The sequence below is a fragment of the Mobula hypostoma genome, chromosome 24 (assembly GCF_963921235.1).
Source record: "Mobula hypostoma chromosome 24, sMobHyp1.1, whole genome shotgun sequence".
In the NCBI taxonomy this organism is placed as follows: Eukaryota; Metazoa; Chordata; class Chondrichthyes; order Myliobatiformes; family Myliobatidae; genus Mobula; species Mobula hypostoma.
Genome location: NC_086120.1, coordinates 8,457,715 through 8,481,240, shown reverse-complemented (window position 1 = coordinate 8,481,240; position 23,526 = coordinate 8,457,715). Strand labels below are relative to the sequence as shown.

Genomic DNA, 23,526 nt, shown 5'->3' with positions numbered 1-23,526 from the left:
TAGAGAAAAAATAAGGTGATAGGTGAAACTGTGAGGGGGAGGCATGAAATCACTGGTGAAAGAGATACAGGTCTGGAGAAGGTGGAATCTGATAGGAGAGGACAGATGGCACTGGAAGGAGGAAAGTGGGGGGGGGGGGCGGGGTGGAAGAGCACCAGAGGGAAGTGAAGAGCAGGCAGGAAATAAGGTAAGAGAGGGAAAACAGGTCGGGTAGTAGTGAAGGGGGGCAGTTATTACCAGCAGTTTGAGAGATCGATATACATGCCATCAGGTTGGAAGCTACCCAGAGGGAATACGAGGTGTTGTTCTTCCAACCTGATTGTGGTCTTATTGCAACAGTAGATGGGGCCATAGATTGAAGTATCTAAATAGGAATTGGGACTAGAGTTAAAATTGTTGGCCACAGGGAGATCCTGCTTCTTCTGGCGAATGGAACTTAGATGCTTGGCGATACAGTCTCCCGATCTACGTCAGGTCTTACCAATATACAAGATGCCACACCAGGAACACTGGATGCAGTATATGACCCGAACATACTCAGGGGGGATGTCTCGCCACACCTGGAAAGACTGCTTGGGACTCTGTTTTTAAATTGCCTTGTGTGTGTTTCTTAAATTACTGATTGCATAAGTAGTCACCCTCTAAAAGTCAGTATCTAGTAGAACCATCTTTGGAAACAATTACAGCCTTGAGTCTGTGTGAATATTTCACAATCAGCTTTGTATATCTGAACCCTGCTAGTTTTCCACCTTCTTCTTTACTGAACTGTTCAAGCTCTGTCAGATTGCATGGGGATCGTGAGTGAACAGCCCTTTTCAAGACTAGCACAAATTCTCAATTTGATTGAGGTCTGTACACAGACTTGGCCACTCCAGTGCATTAACTTTGTTGTTTTTAAGCCTTTCTTGTGTTGCTTTGGCTTTATGTTTGTGGTCATTTTCTTACTGGAAAACTAATCTTCTCCCAAGTCACAGTACTCTTTTAGACTGGATTAGTTTTCCTCTAGGATTTTTCTGTATTTTGCTGCATTCATTTTACCCTCTACTTTCACAAGCCTTCCAGGGCCTGCTGTAGTGAAGCATCCCCAGAGCATGATGCAGCCTCACCATGCTTCAAGGGAGGGACGGTGTATTTTTGCTGATGTGCGATGTTTGACCTACTCCAAAAATAATGTTTAGCCCGATGGCCAAAATGTTCAATATTGGTTTCATTAGACCATTAAACCTTCTTGAAGATGACTTCAAAGTCTTCTGCATACCTTCTGGCAAACTCTAGTGGCTTCTGTTTGCTACTCTTCCATAAAGCTGCAACGGCCAAAGCAACCGGGCAACATTTACTGTCGGTGCAGTCTCTCCCATCTCAGCCACAGAAGCTTTTAGGTTCTCCAGATTTGTCGTAAGTCCTTTGGTGGTCTCCCTCACTAGTTCCCTTCTTGCATGGTCACTCAGTTTTTGAGGATGGCCTGCTCCAGGCAGATTTACAGCTGTGCCATATTCTTTCCATTTCTTGATGATTGACTTAACTGTACTTAACTGAGATATTCAGAGACTTGGACATTTTCTTGTATCCATTTCCTGACAATAATTTTCAATAACCTTTTTGCAGAGTTGCTTGAACTGTTCTTTTGTCTTCATGGTGTAGTTTTTGCCAGGATACTGACTCACCAGCATTTGGACCTTCCAGATATAGGTGTATTTTTACTACAATCAATTGAAACACCTTGGGGTCATTGTCTTGCTGGAAAACAAATGTTCTTCTAACTCACTGTTTTCTTGCAGACTGCATTAGGTTTTCCTCCAGGATTTCCCTGTATTTTGCTGCAATCATTTTAACCTCTGCCTTCACAAGTCTTTCAGGGCCTGCTGCAGTGAAATTCCCCAGAGCATGATGTAGCCACCACCATGCTTCAAGGTAGTTATGGAGTGGTTTTGCTGATGTGTGGTGCTTGGCTTACGTTAAACATAATGTTTAGTGCAATGGTCAAAATACTAAATATTGGTTTCAGCAGACCATAAAACCTTTTTTGAGCTGACTTCAGAGTCTTCTACATGCCTTCTCGCAATCTCTAGTGGAGATTTCATGTAAGCCTTTTTTTTCAACAGTGGCTTTCTCTTTGCCTCTCTCCAAAAAGCTGCAACTTTGAAGTACCCAGGCAACAGTTGTTGCATGTTCAGTCTCTCTATTCTCAGCTATTGAAGCTTGTAACTCCTCCAGATTTGTCATAGGTCCCTTGCTGGTATTCCTCACTACTCCCCTTCTTGCACGGTCACTCAGTTTTTGAGGATGGTCTGCTCCAGGCAGACTTAATCCTGTGCCATATCTTGATGATTGACTTAACTGTACTCCGAGAGATAGTCAGTGACTTGGACATTTTCTTGTATCCTTTTCCTGACTCTACTTTTCAATAACCTTTTTACAGAGTTGCTTGGAGTGTTCTTTTGTCTTCATGATGTACTTTTTGCCAGGATACTGTCTCACCAGCATTTGGACCTTCCAGATGCAAGTGGACTTTTACTGCAATCAATTGAAACACCTTGATTATCCACGGGAGATATCCATTTAAATAATTATGTGACTTCTAAAACCAATTGGCTGCCCCAGTGATGTTTTGGTGTGTCATTTTAAAGGGGTGATACGTATGCAATCAGGTATTTTGTGTTTTTTATTTTTTAATTAATTTAGATCACTTTGTAGAGATATATTTTCACTTTGACATGAAAGAGTCCCTTTCTGTTAATCACTGTCAAAAAAGCCACTGAATTAAATCTACTGTGATTCAATGTTGTAAAACAATAATACATGATAAGTTCCAAGAGGAACAAATGCTTTTTACTGGCAATATATTGGTAGTTACAACTTCATAATTTTAGGTTAATTGCTTCTCCGGTACCATTCCAGTTTGGGTGCCCCTATGCTAATGTTTCCGAGAGGCCTGCCTATGTTTCAGAGTGTTCTTCTGTGAACCATGTCAAGTCATCAATTCAGTTGCATCCTGACTCCTCAAGGCTGGATGTGGTATACTGAATGGAGTTGTCTCGAGTGCCTTCAGAGTATTTGGATTTGTTGGGTGTGTCCATCAAGAAGAGAGCCTCTGCGCCTTCCCCGCATAGGGACTGTCATTGTGCCATCAATTTACAACAGGAATGTGTCCACCATGGGAAGGCTTTGTGCCTCGTCTGTTACTGATAGGCAAACAATGGAGCAATATTCTGGGAGTTGTGGAGTGACCAAGTTATGGTTATGGCAGGGATCTCTGAGATTAATTGTTAGAAGTATTTTAGAAGCTGCAAATGACCCTGTCAACAGTAAACAGTGCATAGCCATGTATGAGTTTCCAACATTCATTGGAAGCATTCCTTGTGTTTCTACCTGGCATTCGAAAATTAATAATGATTCACTCTGAAGAAGAATCAGATTTTTCTATAAGCTGTCAATGATAAACATCTCATTGTTATTACTGTGTGATCTGTTTTTCCAGGCTTCCCTGACCTATATAAACCAGTTGTAGAAGCAATAAAGGATTTTCCAATTCTAACGGAGGAAAAACAAAAGCAGCTGTTCAATCAGAATGTGTGAATGTCACAAAAATGCATTTGAACCTTTGTACTCAATACTTGGTGCACGACTGGATACAGGAAAAAGAGGATTGGTGGAAATTGGGAATGCCTGCAACATGAACAGTGTCATTCAAGTCCTTATCATGGCTTCTGACCAGGCATTCTGTTATGCTACTCAATGAGAGTGATTTACAATTATTAATGATGACGCTTCAATGGTTAATTGCTTTCTCGGAACATACCCAGAGACCTACCATCTCTCCCAGCAGCTTGTTGAAAGCTTCATCTCCTCCATGGTTTAATTAACAGCAGCACCATGACTGTTCAGAGTAGATAAGATACCTATTGGAAAGCTACATAAAGAAACGAATCATAAAGGGGTTCTCATTGGCAGATATATTCAAGCAGTATGGAAGATCGAGGTCCAGAAAAAAAACATTGACAGAAAGAATATTCGGTTTGGATCCTTTGTTATTGCTGTTGTGGTGCTGCCTTTCAAGAAGAAGCCTTTACAGATCCAGGCTTAGCATTTCCACCACCGAACAAATTCTACAAATATCTGATCGTTCAAGTGACCCTCATATTTCAATGAATATTCCTAATTCCTCAGCATCACCAGCTGAGCAACAACACATGACTGCCAAGACTCCAAATAAACAAACGTAACAAAATATAAAGAACATTCACTATTGGTGACATTTGAAATAATTAATTCCCATGAAAAATGCAAATAGGAGACTACAGCATCCGGAATTAGTTCCTTGTCACAGAATGATTTTGCAGCGACCTCTGTGGGGAAAATATATGTCCAAGCAAATTGTAGGGCTGTGTCTGTCCTCATCAACTACTTTGTTTCTGATATCTGTATCTGTCCTTCCAAGTTAGATTCTATGAGCATTCACTGTGGTTCAACAGAAATACTATCACATGATAACAGATATGATCATTGTTCAAGGCAGCGTAGAAGTATATGATAACAATGATGAAATTGACAAGTTTTTCCATGAAATCAGGATACTGCACTGATGCATTTGACAATGTAATGGAAAAAGTTGGGGATGGATGCCTGAGTGAGTTTTCGAATAAAAACTGTCCCACATTCCCAACAAAACAGAGGCATAGCGAGGCCCATGTGAGTACAAATGGTTTTGAGCTTCTTGAATGTTGTTAAAGCTGTTCTCATCCAGACAACTGGAGAGCATTCCATAACACTACTGTCTTGAGCCTTGTAGGTAGTGGACAGGACCTGGTGAGTTAGGAGGTAAGATAATGCCCTGAGTATGTAGTCCATTATGTCAAAAGCTTTAATTCCCACCCTGTGACTGCACTTTCAGTTAATCTTGTTCTTGTGCTCTAAGGTACCTCTGCTCAACAACACTCCCCAGAGCCCTGTCATTCATGTTAAAGTCCTACCTAGATTTGATCTTGCAAAATGCAATGCCTTGCACTTATCCAAATTAAACTCCATTTGACATTCTCCATCTCCCTGTAATTTATAATGACCTTCTTCATTATCTGTCTACAATACCATATATTTTACTTTACTGTCATAGAAACATAGAAACATAGGAAACCTACAGCACAATACACACACTTCGGCCCACAATGCTGTGCAGAACATGTATGACAAACTTCTGCAAACTTATTAATCATGTCTCATATGCTCTTTTTCAGATTGTTGATAGAGATGCCAAATATCAATGGGCCCAGCAACATTGCCCAAGGTACACCACCAGTAATGGGTACCCAGACTGAGAAACAATTCTCTACTTCGTTTTTTGTCCCTCTACTTTTTAATATCAAGCCAATGGTGTCACCAGTTACCCAGCTCTTATTGGATTCCATGTGATCCATCCTTCCAGAGCAGCCAAATAAGTGAATATTCAAGACTTTCAGAAGTTCACATAAATCACATCTATGGCCCTGCCCTCAATGGCTTTCATATATTGCATCATCAAAAATCTTAATCAAGTTCATAAGACATCATCTACCATACACAAGGCAATGCCAATGCCTCTAATCAACCCACGTCTGGAGTGTCACAGCCTGAACGTCGACTGTGCTCTTTTCCTTTGATGCTGCCTGGCCCGCTGAGTTCCTCTAATACTATGTGTGTGTTGTTTCGATTTCCAGCATCTGCAGGTTTTCTCCTTTTCTTGTCCTTCAAGATATGTGCATATCTTATCCCTCAGAATGTTCTCCAGTAATGGGATTACAGCAAGAAAGTGTCGTTCAGGCCAATATTATGTTACTATGACCTGACTAAATGATGAGGCAGCAAGGGATGGCCATATGGACTGGTCCTGTCCCCTTCACCAGTGTTCTTTTGCTCAGAGGGAATGATGATCAGACTCAGGTCATGAGGACACAATCTGTGTGAGAACAGGTTTAGTGACCACATTTGTTTGCAAATGTCAATGGACACATTTTCAAATTTCACTGATGAACACATATGTATTTTCTCAATGCCAGTCAGACCCTAACACCACATTTCTCTTGTATCTTGCTCAACCCCCCAACACATTCAGGGCTGATTTGTTCTTGACCTCAACTCTGCCAATCCCAATGTTCCCAGCACAGCCTCAACTCCATTACAGTGCAGCATCTGTCTATTCCAGACTGAAGTATATTTGATGTCTACTCCTCCATAACTGTCTGAGGTGGAGAATGACACAGGTTCTAGACCCCTGAAGAAGAGAAATTTTTCCCCAGCTCCTACGTTATTGGGACACCCATTGTTCTGAAATTGCATTCCTTGGGAGAATCTAGGCCCCGGAAGTGAGATGTCCTCTCAGCATCTATCCCTTTCCTGCTCCTATATTGTCAGTTCTTATGAAAAGTCTCAGTTGCCTGTTTCCTTTGTGATTCCATCATTTCATATTGGTAGCTGAATTATGAGCACTTTTTTCTCAACAGTTTAAATAAACCAGAAATGAAAAAAAAAACACTTTTGGAAAATTTCCATAATCCCTCTCCAGCATCACAATAATGTTGAAGCAACAGCTGAACACTGAACACAGGACCTGACAACCCCATCACACTGGGTCAGATATGTTTTGGCATGAGAACATTATCATGAGCATAATCTTATCGTGTAAATGCCTACACCTTTAGCAGTGGAAAGGCTCGTTACCATGAAGAGAATGGGGTGGCACAGTTGTGTAGGGATACGCACAAATTTTACCGTTTGCCGAGCTTGAGTTCCTGATGCTGGCTGTAAGGAGTTTGCACGTTCTCTCCATGACTGCATGGGTTTCTTCCAGCTGATCCAGTTTCCTCCCACTGTCAAAAGACGTACCGCTCATAAGGTCATTGTAAATTCACTTGCGATTATGCTAAGGTTAAATTGATGGGGTGTTGTATGGAATGGCTTGAAATGCTCAGAGGACTAACTCCACACTGTATTCCAATAAATAGTCTATAACTAAATAGATAGATAGATAAAAAATATCAATAACTAAATAGACAAACTGATAAATAACTAATAAATAAACAGATAGATTGATGGATAAATCAATAGGCAGAGAGATAAATGAACAAGCAAGAAAATAATGAGAATGGTGCTGTGGGTTCATCTGTGTATCATAAATGTGACAGTTCATTTTTCAGGACACAGAGCTCCAGGAAAGAAACCCACCGAATCGTACTCTTTAGTTTTAGCAATGAGGGAGGTGATGTCAGTACTGGCCATTCCAGCAGGGAATTCATATTTGAGTATCATCATCCTTCCACCAAACTCACAATGCTCCTCGTCTGGACTGACAATTCACAGCATTGTCTGTGGACATCTAGGAGTTAATGAATTTCTTATCTTGAACAGATTACCTCCTAACTCAGCTTTGCTTAAGATTATAGAGAGTCATGACCAGAAAAGATTACTTTGTAAAGTTTGACTTTGAAATTGAGAAACTGATTAATTTTGAAGTATCTTTGAAAAACACATATTTAATGAAGGAATTTATGATCATGGTAAAAATGGGTCATTATACAATTATCCCCTTCTTAGATGTGGTTGTTACAATCAAGCAAATTTTCCCTAGCTCAATGCCCAGCATGGGTCTAAATTCATTAGTTCACCAATTCTACAGTACTTCTTGGAGGCTGATGAAACTTTGGATCAAAATCTCTCAATGAAAGAATACTATCCTTTGGGTTGGGAACAGGAAATGTGGTTGCACTTCACATGGTGGCATTCTTTAGTTCCCTCATTTGACCCATGGACATGGCCACACTGTTGTTTCCAGTCCCAGAGATTCAGGAAACAAACCTGGCCTCATGTCTGTTGTTTCTCCAATATACCCAAGTTGAATTCTTCAGTTGCAAAAAGGCATACAGGAAGTAGCTTCCAATACCACTATCATATCAGTTATCAATGAAAGGAAAGTGAATACCACCATTTTACACATCTGCCCAAAGTTAAAAAACTCAGTTATGTTCTTCCTGTGTTCCGATTTTCCAACTTTCTCTGAGGGCACCGGGAGCAGCAGTTCACTGACACAGTGACCACTCTTCCCAGCGGAAGCCAGGCAGTGAGTGTGGCAGACAAGGGCAAGTGAAACCATCTAGCCCAGTTCGGCACTCCTCATACAGCGAGCAATCCGGGTCACAGATATTGAGCAGGAGTATGTACATCCTAATGAGCAGGGGCGCTTGTTGTAGTTACTGCATCCTCTACGGAAGATTGATTAATGTATTCTGAAAAAGAAACCAAGCAGTGGAACTTGTTGGTATATAGATCTCTGTTTATCATTATTATAAAGGCATTTCCATGATATGATATCTATCGACAAATTGATGGATATGGTCAATGAAATACATCACTCTTGAATCAATTGCCCATTTATTGCATTCAGTTCCAGTCAACCCATAATAGGAAGGAAGTGGCAGATTTGGAAAGGGTGCAGAAAAGTTTTACCAGGATGCTGCCTAAAGTTGAGGGCAACTGCTATAGGGAGGTGTTGGGGCAAATCTGGCATATTTTTCCCATGATAAAAGTGTCTTATATGAAATGGCATGCACCTATGATAAGAGGTAAGTTCAAAGGAGATTTGCAGGAATATTTTTACACAAAGTGTGGTGAGTGCCTTGGATGCACTGCCAGAGATGGTAGTTGAGTCAAATATGATTGAGGCATTTAAAAGGTTCTTAGGTCGGCACATGAATCTGCAGAGAAGGAAGACATATGAACATTGTATAGGCAGGAAGGAATTGTTTCGTGAGGCATTAATTAACCTCGTGGCTCAAAAGGCCTGTCCTGTTCCGTACAATTCTCTGTTCCTTTCCCATCATTATGAATCCAAATTCCTCCATTTCTGTTCTCCTTGAGAGACCATGGATTCACAGATTTGTGACCTGGGTTTGCATTATCCAGTGGATTATCATTAATGAATGTTAATGATGCAGTGTGCCTTAGCTTCATTTAGGAGAATTGCTCCACTGGAGTTGATTATTTCATTACCTTCCCACAGAAACTAATATCCTGAATGTCCTTGCAGCCGACGATATATACATAGCAACCAGCACAGTTCTTGACGTTATAATCAACTCTGAAATCTGTCGTTCAGCAGTTTGCTATAGAGTGGAGTATAATAATTCTGCTGTCATTCCTCTCCCCTTACTGACTCTCCAATTGTTATCCCACAATTGATCAGCTCACTGGTTTGGACTGCAGCTGCATTTGGCAATATTGTACACAGTAAACCAGAGCTCACAAGTTCCAGGGCTGCCCAGGATCCCCCTTATTCTCATCTTCTTCCTCCAGAAGCAGTGGGCCATGTATTGGGAGGATCGGCATAAGGATGTGAGAGTTTTCATACAGTGCTGACATCTCACAGCTTCGGTAACCTGGATTTGATCCTGAGCTTGTTCATGTGAAGTTTGTATGTTCTCTCTGTGACTACCTGAGTTTCTCACTGTTGCTCTATTTTCCTTGCACTGTGCAGATATTTTCCAGTATAGTTTCCCTTAGTGTAATGAAGCAACAGACAAATGAAAGGATATTTGATGGCAGATGTGAGGAGAATAAAAGTGGCATAAATGGGTTTTCTCTATCGGGAGCTTACATGGACCAGATGGGCTGAATAGCCTCATTATTTCTTTTGCTAAATATTAATTGCAGATTTTCTTTTGTAATAATTAACTACTGGTATTTTTCCGTGTAAAATTACTACAAATGATAATTATTTTGTCCTGTAGAGGGCAGTGAGATATCACTGACTGAAAAGAAGTTGGTGTGACATTTCCCTGATTGTATTGGTTTGCCTCAGACATTGCATCATGGTTATTTAACAAATGTGTTTTCTCTCCCAGGAAACTCAGGCTGCAGTACTTGTGCTCTGCGAAATCGAACTTACAGCTACCACTCAATACAGTGAATGAGGGAGCACTTTGAAATAACAAAAAAACATTCCTGCAGGCTGGGATGCTGTTTAACTTGGTGTCAGTATTGTATTTAAACACCTGGCTAGCTGCTCACAACTCCACTAAAGGTGAAGTAGTTTGTGTCACCTCCTTGCAATGGAAAGGAAGAGTCCACAAACTCCTGCCAATCAGATCTGAAATGTAACTTGACCGCCAACTGAACAGATTGCGCCAGTATTGTCTACTTTCAAGTGAGTTCCAGTATGCTCAATCACGTGAGATCTTCTGGTCAGTGATATGTTATGAAGTCAATTAGGTAGATATCTGCATGAGCATCAGTTTAGGAGAAGAAGTAGATCACTCAGTCCTTCAAACCTGCTCTACCGTTCTATTAACTTAATGGCTAAACTTGATGTCCCATTACTTCATGCTCCAGGTAACCTTACACCCTCTTCCTGACAGAAAAATTTAAATTGATTCTACTTCCACAGGCCCTTGGACAAAAAGAATTCTGAAGGTTCATGACTCTCTGAGAGAAAAACAAATATAGTTTCACATCTGTTCTAAATATGCAGTCCCTGACTCTTGAACACCAACACCTTGTCCACGGCAGCCAGCCAAGATGTCTACGGAACTGAGGATTCCATCAATTTCCTCTCAGTCTTCAAAATTGCAGAGTATACAGGCCTCAACTTTTCTCATAAGATGACCTGCACTGCAGAGTACTGAATTCAGTAAAAGGAGAGAAAGGAGAGAGGAAGCAAGGTTCCTCCTTCCAGCTATTAAAACTATTGGAGCGGAATCTTAGGTATTGGATCTTATCACATTTGGAAAAAACATGGGTTTATTACTCACAGTCAGAATTACTTTGTGCAGGGCAGATCATGCCTTACAAAATTGACTAAGGTCTTTGGAGAGGTGCAAATATGACTGACGAGGGTAGAGAAGTTCAATTAAAATTTTGCAAAGGCATCTGACAAGCTTCTTCAGGGTAGCCTGATCCAGAAGAATAATTCACTTTGGTTCTAAGATAACTCTGTATGCTGAACTTAAAATTGATTGGCTGTAGAAGACAGAGGGTAGTGGTGGAAGGGTAATATCCATATTGGAGGACTATGGCCAGTGGTGTTCCACAGGTATCAGTGATGGGACTTCTGTTTTTACAACGTACAGAAAATGACTCAGATGAAAATACAGAGTGGCTGATTAGTCAGCTTGCAGATGGCAAAAAGAATACAAAGAGTATTTGCAGGATACAAGATGTGCCCTTTCAGCAGAAACACAGAATGTTGAATTCAGATCAGGTACCTAGACTTGAAAGGTAAGCTGGCTGGACCAGATGAGGTACAGCGCACCTTTCTGAAAGAGGTAGCTGACAAGAGTTTGGAGGCATTAGTAGTCATCTTTCAAGAATCATTAGATTCAGCAATGGTTTTGGAGGACTGCAAATTGCAAATGTCACTTAACTCCTTAAGAAGTGAGGGATGCAAAAGGCAGGAAATTACCACAGCTGGTAGGCAAGATGTTAGAGTTCATTCTTAAGGATGAGCTTTTGGGATACACTGACACACTTGGTCTGGTGCATATGAGCCCCTGCCATAATGGTAACACAATTTGTTTGGTCAGACGGGTTTCTGTTTTGATGCTACAACTGCACTCACATGCATTTTCATTCCTGACTGCAACTCGGTTTCTCATCTTTTCCATGTAGAAAGCTATTTCTGCTCTTTTTTTATGATTATTATCACCCAGTACTCACAGTTTAAGAAGCCATGAGTTCTTGTTTTCTTCCTTTTCTTCTGAACTCTGTGATTTTTTCCTTTTGCGAAGAAAAAATGCTGCTCCAAAGAAATAAAATGTGCTATGTTGCTTTTTAAATACTCAACCATTTTGCTGCACTTTTTCAAAAACTTAAACTTCTTGCTGCACTTCAACAGGTAAATCATCATTTAGGGTTTGTTTAAAACTTCCTTGCTCCCACCGTTATGTTTTGTAATTTCCAAAACATTGAACTACTTGACAGGACAACAAGGGAGGCAGGAATAAATTGTTTACTATGTTTTTACTTAAGCAAGAAGACACATATGACATGGTAGCATCATAACATATGCAATTTATTTGCTTTTACATATAACCTAACATGAATTCTTTAAACAAATAAAGAATGCTTATTCAACAACATACTTAGTATATTACTGATATACTAATATACAACTGATAGGCTAAAACGTCAGTCTCTTTTCCGTGGTAGAAATGTCAACTATTAGAGGATATGGATTGAAGTTGAGATGAATAAAGTGTAAAGGAGATATATAGAGAAAACAGTATTTCACTGGAATGAGCTGGAAGCAGATATGATAGTCATTTTTAAAATACTTTTATGCAGACATGAATTTGCAAAGAGTGGAGTGATATGGATCATGTTTCTGCAGAAGAGATTTAGAATTATTTGGCATCACATTCAGTGCAGATTTTTTGAGACGAAGGACCGGTTTCAGTGCAATGTTCTAATACTTCTGAGACATCTAGGTTAAACAGATAACCAACCAACTTTGCCGTAATTAATCACATCCAAGATTCCTCCATTACCAGTTGTAATAATTGTCTTTGCTATCAGCCATACAGACTCAATTACTGATACTGGTTCAATTTTAGTCAGATTAGAGAAGAGTAGTGGGTAGTGTGTTAGTAGGAAGGGTGAAACATTTCAGGCCTGAGTTTCAGGAAATTTCATCAGATGCTGGTTGTTGATAAGGAAACCTCTAATTGTCAATCTTGGATACAGTTTCAAAGATAAATAAAAAAATCTCCATCAGAGTGAATGCAAGGTAAAACACAGTTTCAAATATAAATAAGTTCTCCATCATAGTGAATTCAAGGTGAAGGCCATACAGAGTGGAGAAAGAACAAAGAATGTTCTCCAGGTGGGGTCCTAAAAGTCCATCAGAAGGAGTGACCCAACAGCCACACATCACAGTTGACTGAGCCCTTAACAACATGTTTACCAGACAAAACATGAGAAACACACATGGAATAAAGTCTTAGCTCTCCTAAGTTTAGCCAAACAACAAATGCATTTCTTCCAGAGAGTAAATGGGAAGAGTATCCACCCTGCAATCATGTTGACAAAATCTTGAATTAGCATTGAGAATTCCCTCCATTGCATTCTGTGGCAGCACCAATAAACTAAATCAGATAGTTTCAAAATAGTTTTGGCATCTCAAAAATGGCACATGAAGCATTAGTCATCAGCAGAAGCAAAATATTATATATTTCCATTACAGTTGCGACCACGTTCCAGCATATCCTTACTCCACCATTCCATCAAACAAAGCTGCTGACCCTGATTCAATGTGAAATATAGTATATAAGCAGTATATAAAAGAGTATATAAGCAGATCTTCTCGTATCTAAAAATTGCCTGGAAACCTCAAGTTACCACATTGCGTGCATCGAGCAATTGAGCAGCATGAAGTTAACCACCAATACGTCTCTACAATGCCATAAGACCCTAAAAGGCAAGAAAGAGAAATTTAATAGGGCATATGCAAACAAGAGATTTTTTAAAAACAATACTACATTTGCCAGTTGTTCCTGTGAATAGAAAAATCATCACTATTCAAGGGTACAAAAAAGCAATACTGGAAGAACACAGTGAGTCAGACAGCACCTGTGGAGAAAAAAGGTGTATACTGATATTTTGTACTGAGAACAAATATCATGACTGAGAAGGAACAAGAAATATTACCAGTGTGCAGTAGCATGAGGGAAGGTGGGGCAGAGGCTGGTGCTGTTTGTTGGAGATGGATAGTGGGTCAGATAATGGACAGATGGAATCAAGAGAGAGAGGGGGAAGAGTGTGTGGATAAAGGGAGAGGAACACTAGTGTAGAGGCTATCATGATGCTATTACAGCTTGAGATATCAGAATTCAGAGTTCAATTCCAATGTCATCTGTAAGGAGTCTCTATGTCCTCCCCTTGGAGTTCATGTACAGTTATTATCAAAGTATTTATGATGTAGACAACTCTGAGTTTTCTCTTCTAGAGGCAGCCACGAAACAAAGAAAACCATGGAGCCATTCAAAGAATAAAATCATCACCCCAACGCACGAAAACGTTGCACAGGTGGCAACAAATTCGCCAACCCATGTGCAAAAAAAGCGTGTACTTCAAATTGTAACAAGAATATCGAAACCCCATGCAGAAAAATCTATTCATGAAAATGGCACCAAAAACATCAATTCCACCACCCCTCCCCCCAACTTAATGTGCAAAATAAATAAATATGTCAGCAGGATATGGATAGCATGCGGAACTGGGCTGAGAAGAGGCAGACGTAATTGAACCCAGATAAGTGTGAAGTAGGTCATTTTGGTAGGCCAAATTTGAAGAGGGTCCATGTCCATGGGTCACTCAAAGCTGCCGTGTTGGTTGACAGTATTATTAATAAAGTGTATGGTGTGTTGACCTTCATCAACCATGGGATTGAGCTCAAGAGGCATGAGGTAATACTACAGCTATGTAAGATCTTAACTAGAACACACTTGGAGTAATGTGTTCAGTTCTGGTCACCTCATTACAGAAATAATGTGAATGCTTTAGAGAGAGTACAGATGAGATTTACAAGGATGTTGCCTGGATTGGAGAGCATTATGATTGGACAGCATGCCTTATGAGAATAGGTTGAGTGAACTTGGCCTTTTCTCCTTGGAGCGATGGAGGATGAGAGGTGACCTGACAGAGGTGTACAAGATGACGAGAGGCATTGATCACATGGATAACCAGAGGCTTTTTCCCAAGGCTGAAATAGCTAACATGAGGGGGCATAATTTTTCAGTACTTGGAAGTAGGTACTAGGGCAATGTCAGAGGTAAGTTTTTCACACACAGAGAGGTGGGTGTGAGGAATGCGCTGCCAGTGAGGGTGGTAGAGGCAGATACAATAGGTTGTTTTAAGAGTTTGTTAGATAGGTACATGGAACTTTGAAAAATAAAGGGCTACGCTATAGGAAAATTCTAGGCAGCTTGTAGAGTAGGTTTCATGGTCGGCACAACATTGTGGGACGACGGTCTTGTAATGTGCTATAGATTTTCTGTGTTGCATGTTCTATAGTGGGCAAATGCAATAAGGAAAAATGGACAAAAACACAGCATAAAAAAACATGAAATTGAAAGAGTTGAATTGAATTGCTGTCCAATCCATATATCACCAACCCAGAACTTTAGTACCATTCTCCAATAGCGTCGAGGAGAGAGACCATTTGAATGCAGGGGCCTTCCCTCATCAAGCAGTGAGCAAGAGACTGTCACATCCATACACCTTTTGCAGTGAATGAGGAGCTGATAGACCCTGCTGAACATTTCCTCACATGCAGGGTGTTCCAATTTCCTCCCACAGTCTGCAGGCATACAGATTCTACTTAATAACCTCCAAAACTTGGGCCTTTGTATCTCCCCCAGCAAGACAGTGTTTGTCCCAAACCACCGTGGCCTAATTCCCCTTACTGTGATGGACAATGACGTCCTCAATTCTCGATGGAAGAAACACTTTCAAGAGCAACTTAACAGCAACACCACAGATGACACTGACTTTATCAATCAGAAGTCCCATGAAGGAGGACATGATTAAGCCTCCCTGTATCAAAGAGGAGCAGGTGGCTGCAAGAAACTGAGGAACAACAAAGTTACTGGGCCTGAAGGAATTCCAGCAGAAATCCTCCAGGAAGGTGGCACAGAACTTTTAAATCATATTCATGACCTGTTCATCAAGATCTGGGATCAGGAGAAGATTCCCGCTGAACTCAGTGACACCCTGGTTGTCACACTCTTTGAAAAGGGTGAGAAAGGTGATTGTGGAAATTACAGAGGCATCTCCTCCCTCTCTACAACAGAAAAAATACTCACCCAAATTTTGTCTAACCGGCTTTCACCTCTGGCAGAGAATCACCTGCCTGAGTCTCAGCGTAGCTACCGCCCAGCCAGAAGAGCCTCTGACATGATTTTTACTGCACATCAACTGCAGGAGAAGGCCCAGGAACAAACTTTCCCACTTTATATGGCCTTCATAGAACTTACAGAAGTATTTGACTCTGTAAACAGTATTGTCCCTTGGCAAGTACTGTCCAACATCGGGTGCCAGGAGAAATACCTCAACACCCTACAGCTTTTTCACAATGACATGAGAGCAACAGTCATCAGCAACAGCGGCTCTGAAACATCCTCTTTCAAGATGAGACTGATGTCAAACAGAGCTGAGTCATTGCCCCAAATCTGTTTGCCATTTTCATTGTAATCATTCTTCAACTCACTGGCCAAGACCTCCTACAAGGATTCTAGATTCTCTACAGGGCAGATGGAGGGTTTTGTAGCCTTAACAGGTTCAAGGCAAGGAGCAAGGTGTCAATTACTTCTATCATAGATCTCCAATATGAAGAGAACAACACCATGGTAGCTCACTCTGAGGAGGATCTGCAGATGTCCAAAGCTTCAACGTCCATTCAGGAATCAGATGGCAGAGGGGAAGAAGCTGTTCCTGAATTGTTGAGTGTGTGCATTCATTACCATCTGGTAATACAAGCATTTTGATCCTTCATGATGTGGATCCAGTTTAGGGCCTGGTGGTCTGTATCCCAAATGAACTCTCGGTCAAGAGGTAAGAGCGTAGGCTGTCGAGGGCCTCTTGATAACATGAACATCTTTCTCAAAAGTCAAATACTGAGTTTCCTAGGGTAGCAACTTCTTACTGAGGTATAAGTCAGGCCTGAGTTTGCCCTCTTCTCCTTGGGCTAAGGCAGCACTCTGAAAATGCCCACTTGCACCAGGAAGACTTATTAGCCCTGATTTCAGTAAGTATTGGTTCTTCACAGAGTGTCACCTTTAAACTTACAAATGCCTCTGTCAAGTTTGCAAGATTCTTTGCCGACTTCAAGTTCAAAGTGGTCAGAGGAGTTGCCACTTCAGCAAACCGTGGTATGATACATCGATACCATCCGAGCAGCCCAAGAAAAGACCCGACTTGTTTGTTTGTGTGAGGGTGGGGACTGTCCCAAATTGCTTGTACCTTGTTCAATTGAGAGTGTACCAGCCATTCCCAAGCTGATCCGCCAAGTATCGGGTATCTGTCTTTGCCCACTCGTAATTTCTGTAGTTTTAGTGCAAGACCTGCTGAGTCAAGCTGACCCAGGAACTAGTTGACATGCTGGAGATAGTCCTCCAAACTTATGCTGAAAATTACACATCATCTAAGTAGACTGTACTGAACTCTTCACAGCCCCTCAGTACACAGTGCATGAGGTACTGAAATGTCATTGGAGCTCCATGTAGGCCAAACGGCATCACCGTGCAATGGAAAAGGCCAAGTGGGGTCCGGGAAGCAATGTATTCTTTGGATGTTTAATTCAGTGGAACTTGCCAGTCACCTTTACATAAATCCAGTGTGGAGATATAGTGAGCATATCCCAACCTCTCCAGTAGCTCATCTAGATGTGGTATAGGATAAAGGTCAAACGTGGATATGGCATTGTTCTTTCTAAAGTCCATGCAGACCCTCGTGGAGTGATCCGGTTTAGGCATATTAACTGCTGTACTGCATCATTCACTGATGGCTCAATGATACCTATTTCCAACATGGTCTGTATCACCGCCTTTTAGGCACTGACGAGACACTCAGACAATCTCTATGGTCTCTGAATGGATTGGTTATCTTTTACATGAATAGCGAGCTTGTTCAAGTTGGTACATACAGGTTGTAGTTTAAACAAAGTGGGATGCTGGAAGGAGAACTTTTAGGGCTGTCTTTTGGTGAGGCTTAAGGTGATCAAGAAGAACTTGAGCTGAGGTTTCTCAAGGCTAGAGATCTTGATTATTGTCCTCCTCTACTTCCATCATTTGGATCATCAGCAACATCTTAGCCTCCTTCCTCTCCTTCCATTCCTTCAGGCAGTTAACATGGTAGACCTTTTGCCTTGGCACAGTACATAGATCAAAGGACCTATCTTCCTCAAAACCTCATAAAAACCTTGCCAACAACCTGTTGCTGGGGGTAGCTAAAAGATGCAGGACCTTTTGACCTGGCTGGAACTCCCTACATTGGCCTTTGGTATCATCCCAGAGCTTCTGTTTTATTTCTGTGCCTTTACCATGTTCTGGTAGGCTTCCTCACAATACTAGTCAAGATGATTCCACTTCTCAAGGGAACCCAATATGTCCATAGCAATAAGTTTAAAGGGTGTTGTGATAATGAGCATCTATATTTGAGGTGCTTGGACAGACTTCAAGAATGGACTTGTCTTTTTGACACTCTGCACAGGTTCAAAGATACTTCTGCACATCTGCATACATGGTGGGACAGTAGAACCATCACCCAGTTCTCAAGTAGGTCTTCTGTTGAACTTCCCAGGGGAAAGTGAGTGCTAGATGCACATGAGGGGTCTGTACATGGTTGGAACAACTAGACGGTTTTCAGGGGAACTAGATGGATGGAGTATGTAAGACCATAAGAGCTAAGAGCAGAATGAGGCCATTTTGCCCATCAAATCTTCTCTGCCATTCAATCATGGCTGATCCTTTCTCCCCTTCCTCAACTCTATTGCCCATCCTTCTCCCTGTAGCCATTGATGCTCTGTCCAATCAAAAACCTATCAATCTCTGCCTTAAATACACCCAACGACCTGGCCTCCATAGATGCCTGTTGTAACAAATTCCACAAATTCACTACCCTCTGGCCAAAGGAAGTTTTCTGAATTTCTGTTTTAAATTGATGCCCTCTAAACTGAGGCTGTGCCCTCTTGTCCTAGACTACCCCGCCATGGGAAACTTCCTTTCCACATCATCTCTATATAGACCTTTCAACATTCAAAAGGTTTCAATGAGATCCCCGCTCATCATTTTAAGTTCCAGTGAGTACAGACCCAGAGCCATCAATGTTCCTCTTATGATAACCCTTCAACCTTGTGAACCACCTCTGGAACCACCCAAATGCGAGCATATCTTTTTATAGATAAGGAGCCCAAAACTGTTTACAGTTGTCAAGGTGAGGCCTCATTAGTGCCTTATAATGCTTGAGCATCACAGCCCTGCTCATGTATTCAAGACTTCATGAAATTAATGCTAACATTGTATTTGCTTTCCTGACCACCAACTCAACCGACAAGTTAATTTTTAGGGTGCTCTGTGCAATGATTCCCTAGTCTTTTTGCATCTCAGATTTTTGGACATTCTCCCTGTTTAGAAAGTAGTCTGCACATTTATTTCTACTACCCAAGTGCATGACCACACATTTTCCAACATTCTATTTCATTTGGCACTTTCTTGCCCATCCTCCAAATCTGCTTATGTCCTTCTGTAGCCTACCTGTTTTCTCAACACCACCTGACACTCTACCAAACTTATACCATCTGCAAACTTGGCAACGGAGCCATATATTCCATCGTGTAAATCATTGATATACAGCATGAAAAGAAACAGCCCCAACACAAACTGCTGCGGAATATCACTAGTCATGCATTTAATCCAACTCGCTGCCTCCTACCAATCGGTCAATGCGCTAACCATGTCAATAACTTTCCTGTAATACCATGGGGTCTTAACTTAGTAAGCAGCTTCATGTGTGGCACCTTGTCAAAGGCTTTCTGAAGGACCGAAAATACAACATCCACTACATCCCATTTATCAATCCTACTTGTAATCTCCTCAAGGAATTCCAACTGGTTCATCAGGCAAGAAACCTTAAGGAAACCATGTGGACTTTGACCTACCTTGCCCTGTGTCACCAGGTACTCCATAACCTCATCATTAATAAATGACTCCAACATCTTCACAACTACTGAGGTTAGGCTAAATTGTCTATAATTTCCTTTCTGCTGCCTTCCTCCTTTCTTAAAGCATGGAGCTACATCTGCAGTTTTCCAGCCCTGTGGCCCCATGCCAGAGTCCAATGAATTTTGAAAGATCCTTGCTAATCTCTGTAGAGATCCACAATCTCTAATCCTACCTCTTTCAGCATTTTGAGCAGCTTCTCCCTTGGAATAGTAACTGTAATCACTTCTCGTCCTTCACATACTGCAATTTCTGTCACACCGCTAGTGTCTTCTGTAGTCAAAGACTGATGCAAGATACTAATTTAGTTCATCTGCCAACTCCTTGTCCCTTATTATTATTTCTCTGGCCTCATTTTGTAGCAGTCCTGTATCCACTTTCTGTCATGGTCCGGTCCATGAAGTCTGCTTTCCGGCTCATGGTCCGGTCCATGGACTCAGGACTCCGGGTGTTCCAGCTGTCCCTTGTTTTGGTTGAGTTAATCATAGGCACCTGATTCCCATCATGGGGCTTGTAATATAAGTGGCCTTGAGGTTGAGTGTTGGTTACTGTTTTGTCTTGTCAAGATTCCCTGGGAGCAACCTGCTGGTAGAAGGTTAGAGTGGCCACTTGCCATCTTTAGGCTGTGTTGGAGAACCATCACTTCATGGTTCCTTGTCTGATTTCCTGTTTCTTGTCCATGTCCTAGCCCAGGTCCTGCGTCCTATTCCTGTCCCTAGTACTTCAGTGTCTGTGTCTTGCATTTGAGTCCATTCCCATTGTGACACTTTCATTTGTCTTTTATTTTTACATACTTGAAAAAACCTTTCACTATCCACTTTGATATTGTTTGCTAGCTTGCTGTCATATTTCATCTTTTCCTTTCTAAATGAATCTTTTAGTTGCTCTCTGTAGTTTTTTTAAAAATTTCCGATTCCTCCATCTTTCTGTTATTTTTTTGCTTTATTGTATGCCCTCTCTTTTGTTCTTAGATTAGCTTTGATTTCTCTTGTCAGCCACGGATGTACATTTTGCCATTGAGTATTTATTTGTTTATGGAATTCATCTCTCTTGCACCTTCCTCATTTTCCCAGAAACTCACACCATTGCAGCTCTGTTGTTATCCTGCTAGCAGCTCCTTCCAATTCAGTTTTGTCAACTCCTCTCTCATACCACTGTAATTTTCTTTAATCCACTGAAACACTGCTACATCAAACTTTTTTTTCTCCCTGTCAAATTTCAAACTGAACTCAATCATATTGTGATCATTGACACCTTAGGGCTCTTTTACCTTAAGCTCCCTAAATGCCTCCAGTTCATTACATAGCACCCCATTCAGTATAGCTGATCCCCTATTTGGCTGAACAACAAGCTGCTCTAAAAAGCCATCCCATAGGCATTCACCAAACTTACAGTCTTGAGATTCATTACCAACCAGATTTTCTCAATCGACCTGCAAGTTAAAATCGCCCATGACTATCACAACATTGCCCTTTTGACACGGATTTTCTATTTCCTATTGTAATTTGTGGTCCACATCCCAGCTACTGCTCGGAGGTTTGTATTTAACTGCCATTAGGGTCATTTTACCCTGGCAGTTTCTTGACTCAATCCACAAGGATTGAACATCTTCTGATCCTATGTCACACAGTTCCATTGATCAGATGCCAACTTGCTATCCCCTCTGCCAACCTCTTGTCCCTCCAATACAACAAGTAACCTTGGACATTCAGCTCCCAACTACATCCATCTTTCAGCCATGATTCAGTGATGGCCACATCATACCTGACAACCTGTAATAGTGCAACAAAATCATCAACTTTATTTCTTATACTCCATGCATTGAGATACAATACTGCGAGTGTTGTATCTCTACTCTTTTTGATTTTGCATCCCTAATGCACGGATACTTACCTCACTGGCTGCAATTTTGTCTTATCATCCGCCTACCCTTCCTGATAGTCTGACTCCACATTATCTTTGCCTTTTTACCATCTGTCCTATCCTGAGTCCTTTCATTCCTTTTCTCACCCTGCTACCAAAGTTAATTCAAACTCCCCAACAGCTCTAACAAACCTGCCTGTGAGAATATTGGTCCCACGCTGGTTCAGGTGCAATCTGTCCCTTTTGTACAGATCATACGTCCGCCAGAAGACATTCTAAGGATCCACAAAACCTGAAGCACTGCCCTTGTACCAGCTTCTTAGGCACACATTTATCTGCCAAATCATCCTGTTTCTACCCTCGCTAGTGAGTGGTACAGGTAGTAAATCCAGAAATTACCATCCTGGAGGTCATTCCACTTACCTTTCTGCCTAGCTCTCTAAGTTCTCTCTTCAGGACCTCATTTCTTTTCCATCTGATGTCATTCGTACCAAGAAGTATCAGGACATCTGGCTGCTCTTCCTTCCTCTCTAAAATGCTGTGGATGCGATCCAAGTTATCTTTGACCCTGGCACGTGGATAGCAGCATGCCATCCGGGTGTCCCGTTCATGTCCACAGAATCTCCTGTCTGTTGCTCTGAATATTGAGTTTACTATCACTGCTGCTCCTCTCTTCTCCCTCTTGCCTTTCTGCACCATGGACCCACGTTCAGTGCCAGAAACCCAGTCTCTGTGGCATTCCCTTGAGGATCAACACCCACAGTACTATCCAAAACTGTTTATTAGTTTTTGAGAAGAATGGCCACAGGGGTGATCTGCCCTAACCGCTAATTCACATTTCAATTTCTCTTGATTCTCATGCAGCTACTTGCCTCCTGCAACTTCAGGCTGACTATTTCACCATAACTCTGATCAATTATCTCCTCATTCTCCCGTATAAGCCTAATGTCTTCCATCTGCTGCTCCAGATCCCTAACACAGTCTTCAAGGAGCTGCAGCTGGATGCACTTCATGCAGATGTAGTTCCCTGGGAGACTCTGGGTTTCCCAGGACTCCAACATCCGGCCTGAAGAACACACAGTGGTCATTTACTCCACTAGGTACAGTAAGAGAGAGAGAAAAATGGTACCTTAACAGAAGTTTACCTGAAGCCAATGTCTTTTGTGAGCTGAAGCATCTTTTGAGACAAAGTCTGACACTCCTACGTTCATCACTCGCCTCCTCCCAACAACAGCTGCAATAGCTTGTGCTTTCTGTACTTTTATTTAAATTGCTGTGCTCTGTGCCCGTCGCTGATTGAGCATCTGAAATATCTGAAACACTTCAAAGCTCTCCATTTTAAGCAGCATTGTCGACCTGTGAGGAGCCTCGATGCTGTGGCCTGCTCCTACCGCTGATTGGGCCTCCGGCATAACATAACCATCTGTTCCCAGGCCTGATCCCTTACCGTCTTCCTCCCTTACACTCTCAAATAGGGGTTTACTCATAGTCATAGTCATAGTCATACTTTATTGATCCCGGGGGAAATTGGTTTTCCTTACAGTTGCACCATAAATAATAAATAGTCATAGAACCGTAAATAGTTAAATAGTAATATGTAAATTATGCCATTAAATTATGAATTAAGTCCAGGACCAGCCTATCAGCACAGGGTGTCTGACCCTCCAAGTGAGGAGTTGTAAAGTTTGATGGCTCCAGGCAGGAATGACATCCTATGATGCTCTGTGCTGCATCTCGGTGGGATGAGTCTCTGGCTGAATGTACTCCTGTGCCCACCCAGTACATTATGTAGTGGATGGGAGACATTGACCAAGATGGCATGCAACTTAGACAGCATCCTCTTTTCAGACACCACCGTCAGAGAGTCCAGTTCCATCCCCACAACATCACTGGCCTTACACATAAGTTTGTTGATTCTGTTGGTGTCTGC

The 23,526-nt window shown here is 41.6% G+C and overlaps 1 pseudogene; it reads left to right on the top strand.

Moving 5' to 3' along the window:
- Window positions 1–5,312, top strand: part of LOC134337162 (ubiquitin carboxyl-terminal hydrolase 35-like) — a 42,931-nt pseudogene extending 37,619 nt beyond the window's left edge.
- The last annotated feature ends 18,214 nt before the right edge of the window (window positions 5,313–23,526 follow it).